Source organism: Lithobates pipiens, unplaced genomic scaffold, assembly GCF_037356315.1.
Source record: "Lithobates pipiens isolate NorthernLeopardFrog02 unplaced genomic scaffold, aLitPip1_a1.2 Scaffold_35, whole genome shotgun sequence".
Classification (NCBI taxonomy): domain Eukaryota; kingdom Metazoa; phylum Chordata; class Amphibia; order Anura; family Ranidae; genus Lithobates; species Lithobates pipiens.
Window position 1 is genome coordinate 12,569,112 of NW_027507811.1, and position 13,669 is coordinate 12,582,780.

At 43.4% G+C, this 13,669-nt stretch overlaps 2 protein-coding genes across 2 annotated transcripts in view; both read left to right on the forward strand.

Moving 5' to 3' along the window:
- LOC143955529 (uncharacterized) overlaps positions 1-13,669 on the forward strand; it is a 171,775-nt gene that overhangs the window by 12,511 nt on the left and 145,595 nt on the right. The window lies entirely within an intron of this gene.
- Positions 10,084-13,669, forward strand: part of LOC143956115 (uncharacterized) — a 28,518-nt gene continuing 24,932 nt past the window's right edge. Inside the window, exons 1-3 of the mRNA XM_077466249.1 lie at positions 10,084-10,718; positions 12,441-12,538; positions 12,667-12,808. The gene's annotated coding sequence lies outside the window, so the exon portion shown is untranslated. The remainder of the gene's footprint in view (positions 10,719-12,440; positions 12,539-12,666; positions 12,809-13,669) is intronic.

Here is a 13,669-nt window from a genome sequence, read left to right on the forward strand (position 1 = left end):
GATACTGTACACCATATGAAAGCTCCATCTCCGTTCCTCACTCTGTAGTGAACTCGGTCTATTTATTATTTTTTTGTTTTTTTTTACAATGTGCCTTAGCAGATGCAAAGTATAATGTAAAAATACAGTCTGCAGTTCACTTGTTTTTTTCTCACATAATTATAATAGGTTCTCTTGCAGTAGTCGGGATGTATTGATTTATTTTAATAAAAACAAGGGTTAGTCCCTACATCCTGTGTTACATTGTATTTATTTTTGAAAACCATTTATCATTTTCCTTCCACTTCACACTTATGTGCCAATTTGTGTTGGTCTATCACATAAAATCCCAATAAAATACATTTCGTCTTTGGCTGTAACATGACAAAGTGTGGAAAATTTCAAGGGGTATGAATATTTTTTCAAGGCACTGTATATCCCGAAGAAGGATTGTCCACACAATAAATCAATTTGCTGCACTTTATTGGTGTTGTTCAGGGAATGGCAAGACAGTCACATCACACGGACGGACATTCCAGAGTCACGTGACACACACAGTCCATCACATACGGTGGACGGTCCGCAGTAGTCACAGGTGAAAGCACGTGCAGCACCTCACAGCCACCTCCCTACAGTCTCTCCTCTGCCATCCGTATTCACAGGACTGTGTTCTTTAACCACTTGCTTACTGGGCACTTAAACCCCCCTCAGTCCCAGAGCAATTTTCAGCTTTCAGCGCTGATGCACTTTGAATGACAATTGCGCGGTCATACAACACTGTACCCAAATGAAATTTTTATCATTTTTTTCCCACAAATAGAGCTTTCTTTTGGTGGTATTTAATCACAGCTCGGAGTTTTATTTTTTGCTAAACAAACAAAAAAAGATGCAAAAAAAAAATCATGTTTAATAGTTTGTTATAAAATTTTGCAAACGGGTCATTTTTCTCCTTCATTGAAGTGCGCTGATGAGGCGGCACTGATAGGCTGCACTGGTGGGCACTGATGGGCTGCATTGGTGGGCACTGATAGGCTGCATTGGTGGGCACTGATAGGCTGCACTGGTGGGCACTGATAGGCATAGTTAAGGTGGCACAAATAGGCACAGATAAGGCGGCACTGATGGGCAAAGATGGGCACATAAGATGGCATAGATGGGTGGCACAGATGGGTGGCATGGATGGGTGGCACGGATGGGTGGCACGGATGGGCACTGATAGGTACCACTGATAGATGGGACTGATGGGCACTGATAGGTGGCTCTGATAGGTGGCACTGCTGGGCACTGATGGGCGGCACTGCTGGGCACTGGTAGATGACACTGATGGGCACGGATATGTGGCACTGGGGTGCAGCACCTTTGTTAAGGCAGATTGTGGGCACTGCTGGGTGGCACTGTGGGCACTGCTGGGTGGCACTGTGGGCACTGCTGGGTGGCACTATGGGCACTGCTGGGTGGCACTGATGGGGGGCACTTACTTTTTTTAATGTGGCACTTGCAGGGGGCAGGTGGGCACTGGCAGGGGGCAGGTGGGCACTAGCAGGGCTGGCCATGATCGGGACTGATGATTGGCTGACAGCTGATCACGTGATAAGGGGTCGGGATCGACCCCTTGCACGGATCGGTGATCAGGCGAGTCTCGTAGACTCGCCGATCACAGAGCGCGCCGCGCGCGCCCCTCAGGGGGCGCGCAGGCCGCTCGTGCACGGGACGACGTCAATAGACGTAGTCCCGGAAAAGGAGATCCGCGCTGTAGCCGTCATTTGACTATAGCGCGGATCTCAAGTGGCTAGACATGTGCGGAATGAAAATATTTTTTTGGTTTTGATTCACCATTTAATTTTGTTTAGTTAAATTCCTTTTCAGGACCTGTTTAGTTACATTTATTCATTTTCAAATTCGATTCAAATTTTTCCGAATTTCGAATTGGCATTTATTTATTTATTATTTATTCTATTTGAAATTTTAGAAGCCGATTGTATTCTTTCTATTTTATTCTATTCTATTGATTTTTTTGTATTCTACTCTTTTCTTTTATTTTCAATTCTAAGTCATTCTATTCTATTCAAATTTATTTTATTTTATTTGATATCTGTATTTCGGAAGATGGTTATATTTCTATTTTATTCTATTGATTTTTTCTTTCTATTCTATTCTTTTTACTTCTTTTCTATTATATTCTAATCTATTTTATTCAAATTAAAATGTATTCTGCTTGAAATGATATATTTCAAAAGATGTTTATATTCTATTTTTTTTCTATTCTATTCTATTATTTTTTTATTCTGTTCTATTCCTTTTATTTTCTTTTCTATTTTATTCCATTCGACTCATATTCAAATTAATTCTATTTGAAATTCGAATTTCAGAAGATAATTATTGATATTTTATTAAATTTTTTTTTCTATTCTATTATTTTAAATCCTATTTTTTTTTCTATTCTTGTCTATTTTCTATTCTATTATTGCTATTATTTTCTATTCTATTCCTTTCTTTTCCTTTTTGTTTTCTATTCTATTTTATTATATTCTGTTCTGTTTTACTCTATTCAATTATTTTCTATTCTTTTCTATAAAATTCCTTTATTTATTTTTTTATTCAATTTTATTCTATTCTGGTTTTCAAATTCGAATCGAATTGAATTTGAATGAGACTCGAAAAGAAACTGAATTTGAAGACAAGAATAATAGAATAAAATTGAATAGAAAATACAGGAATATCTATCTATCTATCTATCTATCTATCTATCTATCTATCTATATGTGTGTGTGTGTGTGTGTGTGTGTGTGTATATATAAGAGGGCCAGTATGGTGGCCCGTAATTATGGGAGGAGCCCGGAGGGTATATAATCAGACCACCCACAACGGTCTGTGTCGGTTCCAGTGCAAGGTACTGCACATCAAGGGGCTGACTCTTCTCAGCTCCCTCACGGTCGTCTATCTGTGTGTCCAATCGTAGGTGCACTTCGGCTTCTTCATTCGTGGTCTTCGTCGGCGGTTCCCGCTCATGGTCGCAGATAAGTAGTATCCGAATCTTTTCATATCATGTGCAAACTTGCGGCTTATCATCCTTACTATCCTGCACCCCTTTTGCAAAACCTACCTCTGAGTTGTTGACACTCATGTCCCGACGTTGTTCGGCACAGCCGAGTCGCTATCAGTTGTTCCTCGTTATCACTCGCCATAGGCTTCACTGGTTATAAAATTCACTGTTCTCATCCTTTTTTGAGATAAACAGGTATTGTTTGTATGGGTTTCTGTGGCTGATTGAGGTGTAATTAAACCCACCTGATGTCTTACCTGCACTTGACTAGCCTGGGGGGATGGGTGGTTGATAGGTGTTTGGTTTCACAGTAAGGAAGGGCATACACTCTACAACCAATTCGTATCAGATACTCCTTACTGCCAATTTATATCAGATTCATCTCATACATTTTTGAGCTGATTCGTGTCCAATGCATTGCAGAGGCTGACTCTGCCAACTCACTGCATGTCCACGTAGTTGTACCTTCGAGATCGGTCGTATATCTTCATTGATTGTCCCACGCTCGGACCGCTACACACTCGCTGTGGCAGGTAGGACTTTGTTGTTACCGCTCTTCTAAACTCCAATAGTTACCTTATGTTCGTTTTGCAAAGTCGCACTTACGCCACCGTAAGTCTATGTCATCTTTCATGTATTTCATCCTTTCTACCCAACGCGGGTTTACTCGAGCCGATCACTTCACGGTCGATGCGGTCAAATCCGACATTCAAGCCCCTTACTCACCTCGCATCTACGGCCGATTTGAAATCTAGTCGCAACTTCGCTTCTATGTTTCGGATCCTCGGCAATCACAAGCCCCTTCAACCGTCATCACCATTTAGTTGATTCGAACCCAGCCATATCATCGGCAATACGGTCAGATCTGTTATACGAGCCCCGTAGTCACCTCATATCTACGGCCGATTTGAAATCTAGTCGCAACTTCGCTTCTATGTTTCGGATCCTTGGCAGTCACAAGCCCCTTCAACCGCCATCACCATTTAGTCGATTCAAACCCAGCCATATCATCTGCAACACGGGCAGATCTGTCATACGAGCCCTATAGTCACCTCGCATCTACGGCCGTTTCGAATCTAGTCGCAACTTCGCTTCTATGTTTCGGATCATTGACAATCCCCAGCCCCTTCAACCACCATCACAATTCAATCAATCCGAACCCAGCCATATCCTCAGCGATACGGTCGGATCCCATATACGAGCCTCTCAGTCGCATCTACGGAGGATTCGAGTTTAGTCGCAGCGTCGGCGCAACGATTCCAGTCCTTGCCAAACGCAACTCTAACAACCAAGCCGAATCCTGTTGCATCACCGACTCATTTGAGTCGAATCTTTCGCAGACTATTCCATAGCTATAGCCCAGTTCAAACTAGTCACATCGACTGTACGAATTCAGCAGTACTTACATTTGACCTTCTCAGTCTATCATACATGATCGTACACAATTCTCTCCACCAATTTGCTCAGTATTGCGCACGGTCATTCCTACATAATCACATTTCCTCTATAACCTTTCTTTCGCCTTTCAACAAAGCTGCGTTCTTGCAATCGCTGCAAGTCTTTCTGCATTTGGCTCAAAACTGCCAATCGTCTCCAGTAGCAACACTGCTGTTCACCTCATACCTACACACTTATAAATCCGCAAAACATTGCTTTCACCTTTCAAATCTCATCTCTAGTAGAAAAACGGCTGCTCTCCTCATTCCTACACACTTATAATTAAATTTATAGATTCAAATAAAGCTGCTTTCTTGCAAATCGCTGCAAGCATCTCTGCAATAGCTTAATACGGCCACTCATCGTCTCCAGTAGCAACACAGCTGTTCACCTCATTCATTCATTCATTCATTCTCACCTCATAATTCAATTTATAATTCAAATAAGGCCGCTTCCTTGCAATCGCTGCAAGCATTTCAGCGAATGGCTCAAACTGCCACTCATCGTCTCCAGTAGCAACATGGCTGCTCATCGTTTTCTCTGTCGCTTTCCCCTTTTAGGCCAGTTAGAACACCAGTTAGTCCACCCTGCACCAGGTTTGGACAGTATCTCCCAAAAAAAAAAAAAAAAAAAAAAAAAAAACCCATTGTCGAGGGCTTGCATCTTCACCAGGGGGCCAGCTTTGCCCCAAACAGCTCTTTGCAATCCCCATCGTCAAAAGGAAATTCTCATGTCACCTTACTACAGGCTCCCGGTCAACTCAGTTCTCGACCACCAACCAGTCGACTTCACAACTAGGGCATAAAGTCAGGTGTGTAGTTCAATGGGATTCCCCCTTTCTCTTAAACACTCTTTCACTACATATTTTTACTTCACATACAGAATTTGACCTGCTCCTGAGGCGTTAGCAACTGTCACATACTTCTGTGCACTTCACTCTGTTTTCGAAGCACAAGCCTTCAATACGCAGACAAGGTCGCCTAATCTCCATACTTGCTGGCAGTGCAAGCATTAGTAGACCGAACCCACGTCAATTAACTACAGATCGCAACATTCCTACTTAGTATACCAGACTTCAGCTACCCACCCCAGTCCGCCATGGGGCGCTCTGGTTCATTAGTCTGTGCCGAGCACAGACTGACACCCGAGCTATCGGTTACCTAGCCAGTCACCTCCTGGCTCACCTCGGTTGTTACGCATTCTTTTGAGTTTTCTAAAGTCACACTCAACAGCGCTCGAGCGCAAACCAACTGTCACTATGGCTGTCGTTCCTTATCCTATTCTTCTTGTTTCCTTCCGCCTTTCATCTTATCTACCCAACGCAACTATCCGCTCCTACCTTTGCAACTTACCTCAAACATACCCCCCCTTGCTTTTAGTTGATGCCATGTCGCAGGCAGACAGTGAGGACTTTGCCTCAGCCCTGCCATCACCCTTTACGGGCTCAGCAAGCGGCGGTTTAGTCTCACAAGAGCTTGGACCAATAAAAAACAAATAAACAAAACAAAAAACAAAAAAACAAAAAAAAAAATAAAAAAAAAATATAAACTCATAACAGAACGGTGTCACGGGAGTAAATCCTACCCTGCTGCAGCCAGGAAACCAAGCCTTTAGGCTACTGTTTCCACCACCAGTGGCAGCCCTTCCAGGCACCACTTCAGTCTATCTTCTTTGCGACTACTCAGCTGCACTCCTGGGTAACCACACTGTCAGCAGCAGTCCCTGAAGTCCAAGCAGAGTGACAGCCCTGGAGGTACGCCCAGCCATGCCCCTACCAGCTCCAGTCACCACCGTCATTCCCGTACCTTCACTTACAGATGCACCATTGTCTTCCCTGCACACCTTGTCCTAGCAGGGCATCTAGGAGGACATCTTGGATGACAACGACGTTAACTTAGCATCCCTCCTCATAGCAGTACACAACTTGGCCTAGAACAAATCATATTCGCAGGGAGATGTCTCCGTCATCCTGAAGACCAGAGACCCTTTACTTAATCGCAAGCTCACTGTCACAGAGTTTGTGCGGGCCTTGGGGACAGTCAGAGACATGCTAGGCAGAGCAACCCCAACAGGAGGGTAGAATTGGACCTGTATCTGCACGCAGCAGGTCACAAGTACGCAGGGTGCCCATCCTTTGACTATCACTGCTCATTTTCAGCCAAGGCAGCAGCCAGACTCAAGGGGATCTTTTACCTCCCATCTTTTAGTGTTTCTCTTCCAGGCAAAGACCCTGACTAAATCCTTAAATTAAGATGTGCCAGCTATAGCAGATCTGCCCATGAGAGTCGAATTTCTCACAAATTGGAATGGCATGCCAATGTGTATTCCTTCAGCATCTCTCTCTTCATCTCAGGTAGTCATGGTCACCGCAGCCTCCACAGGTCCTCGCCTCAATTTTGGTCAAATTGGGTTTATAGGGCCATGGCCGTCAGAAATCCTCTTGATTCCTGGGTTCAGTTAGTCCTCCTCTTTGTTCGACCTCTACCCCATTGTCGCAGCAGCTCAAGTCTGGTGCAACAACTGGGCAGGACAAACAGTGGCGTTCGCCACAGACAACCAAGCCAATAAACCAATAAAGGAGGTCCTAGTAGCTGGCCATCGTGGCCTTCCTGTGCAGGCTGGTGCCACTATCCCCACAGCACCAATCTAACGTCCTATGCGTCCACATCCCAGACAAATGTAATAATCTCGCCGACGCACTACCCGTTAACTTTGCTTCGTTATTTTTTGCAGGAACCTGGAACCGACCCGACCATGTCTCTTATCCCACACTGGTCGTAGCTAACCTCGGATTCAAACAACACTTTCACGACGCTACCTGCCTTATTAATCTTTCACTATCTCACAACACCCTGAAGGCCTACCGGGCAGCCTAGAGGTTCTATGTCAGGTTACTAGCCTCAAACCCCAGAGCAATACCAAGAGTTCTCCATCACATCCCGGTCTTCATATTATGCCACCGCACACAGTTGGCATTGTCACACAATACCTTAGATCCCACTCAGCTGACATCCAGTATTTTATCCCCTTATGAGATCCTAACAAACCGTCTTGTTCGCCGCCCATACGGTCAAGACCATGTTGTGTGGTATTCACAGGCAATGACCCCAAATCAGTATCAAACGGCTACCCGTCACCAGCGCCATATTCCGAGACATGTCTTTCATCCTGTCACATTCCCCTTTTGGCTAAATGCAGCCTGGTCCTTCAAGCAGCCATCTACCTGGCTTTCTACAGCTTCTTACGCCCCAGTGAATACTGTCACCATCCCAGTTGTAAAGTGTTACATAGACACCACCTCACACGCCATCAGACTTCATCTTGCTCCTCAGCGTGTCCAAAACACAATAGTCCGGTCCAGGGGTTGACCTAAAACCTTTCCAAACTCTCAAAGCCTGGTGCCCCGTGTCCATCCTAGATCAATTTTTGGCCCATATGTTTGATCCCTCGCAGGACAGCCCATTACTACCGTTCTCGATTAGTACCCCAGGCAGCAACTAGTTCATTAGTCACGTCAGGTTCCTTTTGAGCACATTAGGCCAGGACCTTGGTCATTTTCTTGGACATTCTTTCGCATTGGAGCAGCATCAGCAGCCTCACGAAACGGGGTCCCAGTCCACGCGATCAAAGATGGGCAGGCGGGAATCCACCTGCTTTACTCGATACATCTCCAATCCACAAGTGGAAATGTCCTGAGCCTTCAGAAACTTTGCCCAGTAGTGTCTTGCTGTACATAAATTAATAATTACCTCCCTACACCAAATCTTTTGCGGCCTTCTCTTGGCATATCGCCCAGCAGAGCAGGGCTCACCGCCCAGCTCACCAGGGCTTACCTTACAGCAGACCAAGGGCACAATTCAGGTCTATTTTATGTTGTTAGTCTTGTGACGTGTTTATGTGTTCTTTCATATCTCTTACAGCGGAGGGCTCCAACCATAAATAAGAGGGCCAGTATGGTGGCCCGTAATTATGGGAGGAGCCCGGAGGGTATATAATCAGACCACCCACAACGGTCTGTGTCGGTTCCAGTGCAAGGTACCCACCCACCCATTTCCCTTCTTAGAGTACTTCACTTAAAACACGTTTCTCTACAGAAACATCCATTTACTTTCTTAAGGTATGCGGCCTTCTCTTGGCATATCGCCCAGCAGAGCAGGGCTCACCGCCCAGCTCACCAGGGCTTACCTTACAGCAGACCAAGGGCACAATTCAGGTCTATTTTATGTTGTTAGTCTTGTGACGTGTTTATGTGTTCTTTCATATCTCTTACAGCGGAGGGCTCCAACCATAAATATATATATATATATATATATATATATATATATATATATATATATACACACACACACACACACACACACATATATATATATATATATATATATATATATATATATATATATATATGTGTGTGTGTGTGTATATATATATATATATATATATATATATACATATATATATATCCATCCATCTTTCCTTCAACTCTGACCAGTTTCCCAGTCCTGACTGCTGAAAAACATCCCCACAGCATGATGCTGCCACCACCATGTTTCACAGTGGGGATGATGGTGTTCTTTGGGTGATGTGATGTGTTGGGTTTGTGCCAGACATAGCGTTTTCTTTGATGGACAAAAAGTAAAATTTTAGTCTCATCAGACCAGAGCACCTTCCTCCATACATCAGACCAGATCACCTTCCTCCATACATTTTGGGAGTCTCCCACATGGCTTTTCTCAAACTCAAAAACGCGCCATTTTGTTTTTTTTATGAAAGTAATGTCTTTCTTCTGGCCACTCTGCCATAAAACCCAACTCTATGGAGCGTACGGCTTATTGTCGTCCTATGTACAGATACTCCGGTCTCTGCTGTGGAACTCTGCAGCTCCTCCAGGGTTACCTTAGGTCTCTGTGCCGCCTCTCTGATTAATGCCCTCCTTGCCCGGGCCGTGAGTTTCGGTGTGCGGGCGTCTCTTGGCAGGTTTGCTGTTGTGCCATGTTCTTTCCATTTTTGGTTATGATAGATTTGATGGAGCTCCTAGGGATCATCAAAGATTTGGATATTTTTTTTTATAACCCAACCCTGACTTGTACTTCTCAACAACATTGTCCCTTACTTGTTTGGGGAGTTCCTTGGTCTTCATGGCAGTGTTTGGTTAGTGGTACCTCTTGCTTAGGTGTTGCAGCCTCTGGGGCCTTTCAGAAAGGTGTGTATATGTAATGACAGATCATGTGACACTTAGATTGCACACAGGTGGACGTCATTTCACTAATTATGTGATCTGAAGGTAATTGGTTCCACCAGAGCTTTTTATGGGCTCCATAACAAAGGGGGTGAATACATACGTACATGCCAATTATCAGTTTTTTATTTTTGAAAAAATAGTTTTATGTTTATATTTTTCTAATTTTACTTCCCCAGCTTAGACTATTGTGTTCTGATCCATCACATATAATTCAGATTAAAAAAAAACATTGAACTAAAGGCTGTAATGTAACAAAATAGGTAAAAGGCCAATAAATTTGCAAGGCACTGTATATATATATATATAAATATATATATATGAGTGTATTTCCTAAAAGAAGACCACAAAAAGTTAACTTTGCCCCAAATGATGGTATACTGTTAGCCTCCTTGTAATAGCAATAAAGTTACATTAAAAATAAAGAGTACACAAATTACGGTAACAAGATAAATGTCTAAAAACTAAAAGCACCCGTCACTCCAAAAAAAAATTGTAACTGCCATCTTTTTCTTCTACAGAGCCTTTGCCGTTGGGAAAATATAATCCTGGTGGGGGGAGGGGGGCTTTCATTATGAGGATCAATATATTTTGAGCCAACATTCAGGTTTTAACATATGTGCAAAGTTGCTGTAGAGCAAAAACACCATCAGTATCCAGCACAGGGCATAAAGACAGAGAAAAACATGTTTATCATTAATTAAGTTTGAACAGAAGTATAATGTGTGTGTGTGTGTCATAATATAGGAAATATAACCAAAGAATGAGCTACAGAGGGCGAAATATTAAAATATAATGTAGGATGCAGTTATTAAAACCACCACAAGATGGCGATATCACTTAAAACGAGCTTACCGCTTACACAGGAAGTGATGTAAGTAAGGACAGGAAGTGACATAAAGTAGAAACAGGAAATGATGTAGGACAAAAAAAATGGCGTTTTAGAAGGTAATTTAGAGGAAGTTTTGGGAGAGAGAAGAACGAGGTGGAGAGGAGACATCACTGGATTACACAGAGGAGGTAATAAGATATTATTTTATATTTACACCCAGTAACTCCCCGTCATATCCGTCCTCTTCCTCCATAGTCACCGTGATGTCTTTTATCTCCAACATCCACTACTACAGACATATCACCAGGGCTCAAGTCCTGCGGGAACTCACGGGAACTGAGTTCCTGTACTCTTTCCACAACAGGAACTCAGTTCCCATTAGCAGCCGTGTCCTGCAAGACTTTGAAGTATGCAAGCTGTATGGCAGGTGCTACACCAGCAGCCACCGACACAGCTCACAATAGTAAGTGCCGCACACCTGACCATTCAGGCATTGCCAGTAGGGGGCCCCATGACAGCTTCCGCTTCGATCTACCTGTCAATCACAGCTAGCTGACGGGTAGATCAGGTCCCTGCTGCTAAGAGATTGTATTTAATCAGACCTCTTGTGATGCGCTCCTCCCCGCCGGCCCCTCCTGATTTTCTGTCTCCTCATCCTCCCCCCCTTGTCCTGCATACTTGCTCTGTGTGTCCCGCTGAATCTCCCCCTCCTCTATCTTCAGTGCCATATGATGAGAGAACCCAGAGGAGGAGCACAGCTATTCTGCTCACAGGACATGCAGGGAGAGAGGTGAGCTGAGGGAGGAATATCAGTTTGGGGTGGTAAGCTGAGCACAATACCTGGCAAAGTTTAATGCCAGGAGGGAAGTTTATGTGGAAATAGCTTAGGTTGGAATAACAGCGAGTGTGTGTTGGAGCCCTGCAGAGTTTGCAGCCCCCCCAAGCTAACATACATCTCCTAAGCAGGAACACATTACTATCTCCCCAAGCATTCTGTCCAGATAATGTGCAGTTAATTTATGACCTTTCCGTTTAACCCTGTGTTATTCAAACTCTGTTCAATGAAAAGTGTAAACTCACCACATAAATACTCTATATACAAAATAAAATTCCCCAATAAAGATCAGAACACGATGTTCACATTTGCATGGAAGCACAATTGAATGAATGCTGATTATTCAGAGAATTACCGTATTTATGTTTATTGAGAATTGTTTTTTTTAATGTACTAACAGTTAAGAGCTTCATACACACAATACGAAAATTGGATGAAAAATACCACTTTTGAAGCGTTTGTGCATATGAGCGTATCATTTTTTTTTTTTTTTTGGTGGGGGGGAGTGGATCTTGGGTGGGAGTTCCCACACTTTTTTCCCAGGACTTGACCCCTGCATATCACATCCTGTATATTGGAGTTATTTTATAATATGTGTGCAGATACATCCTAAATATAGAGCCATTTATCCAACTGTCCATCCAGAGCCTCTGGTTTATAGACCGGATACATCCTAAATATAGAACCATTTATCCAACTGTCCATCCAGAGCCTCTGGTTTATAGACCGGATACATCCTAAATATAGAGCCATTTATCCAACTGTCCATCCAGAGCCTCTGGTTTATAGACCGGATACATCCTAAATATAGAGCCATTTATCCAACTGTCCATCCAGAGCAAGAGAACATCTGAGCAACTGAAAAAAAGGCTGTCAATCCCATGATCCATCTTCAGAAGGACACAAGGATCTCTACAAGGACGTCATGATGGACAATCAGCCGCCCCTCACATCACCGGGTAAGAGGAGACTTTATTGTAAAGGAGAGAGCAGTACGGAGGCTCCACCTAGATCCCCCATCATCTGATAAACACATAGAAACAATGTATTCAGTCAGTGTGTGTGTTTCCTACAGATGGATCCAGTAATGGGAACCCACCAGAGAGATGTCCCCGTCCTCTGTATTCCCGGGATTCCTCACAGGAAGATCACACCATCCCCCACCATCATCAGGTAGGTGGAGTTGGAGCGTCTACTACTTAAAAATGATTCCATACTGTATGAGATCATCATGTTTGAGGTCTCCATGTATTAGTGCTCATGTTTTGAGGATGGTCATTTTTATCATTTTGTGGTTTTAGGGTGAAGAACTGGTTGATATAAAAGTTGAGGTGAAGAAGGAAGAAGAGGAGACGTATGTGATGGGTGATCAGCAATGTATGAAGGAGGACGAGGTTATGGATCCCATTAAAGAGGAGGATCCTTCTATGTATATCGGCTCAGGTAAATAATAATCAGAAACTGATCACATTTTACTTCTACAGTTGTAGGCCACAAATGTCACTATAAACAAAAGCCATGCTTCTTTAGAACCAATTACCACCCCAGTGCTGACTTCACAAGATCCACAGGCAGTTTAACTGGAAGCAAACACTTCCTATTGGTCCAACATTGCAAAGGTCTGTTTCCATTCTTTAGTACAGTGCTCTACAAACTGTGGCCCCGGGGTCGGCTGCAGCCCTTTGCTTTCCTTTATCCTGCCCTTGAGGCATTTTTCCTGTCACTAACACCAACACCAGCACAGTTTGGCCCCTCTAAAGCCTGAAGGACAGTAAACTTGCCCTTTGATTAGAAAGTTTGAAGACCCCTGCTTTAATAATGTCCTATTTCCAACAAAGACTTTGAAGGAAGGTCCACCTCCATTCCTCAATATAACGTCATGTTCCTCACAAATGAGGAGGAGATACTGTACACCATATGAAAGGTCCATCTCCATTCCTCAATATAACGTCATGTTCCCAACAAATGAGGAGGAGATACTGTACACCATATGAAAGGTCCATCTCCATTCCTCAATATAACGTCATGTTCCCAACAAATGAGGTGGAGATACTGTACACCATATGAAAGGTCCATCTCCATTCCTCAATATAACGTCATGTTCCCAACAAATGAGGAGGAGATACTGTACACCATATGAAAGGTCCATCTCCATTCCTCAATATAACGTCATGTTCCCAACAAATGAGGAGGAGATACTGTACACCATATGAAAGGTCCATCTCCATTCCTCAATATAACGTCATGTTCCCAACAAATGAGGAGGAGATACTGTACACCATATGAAAGGTCCATCTCCATTTC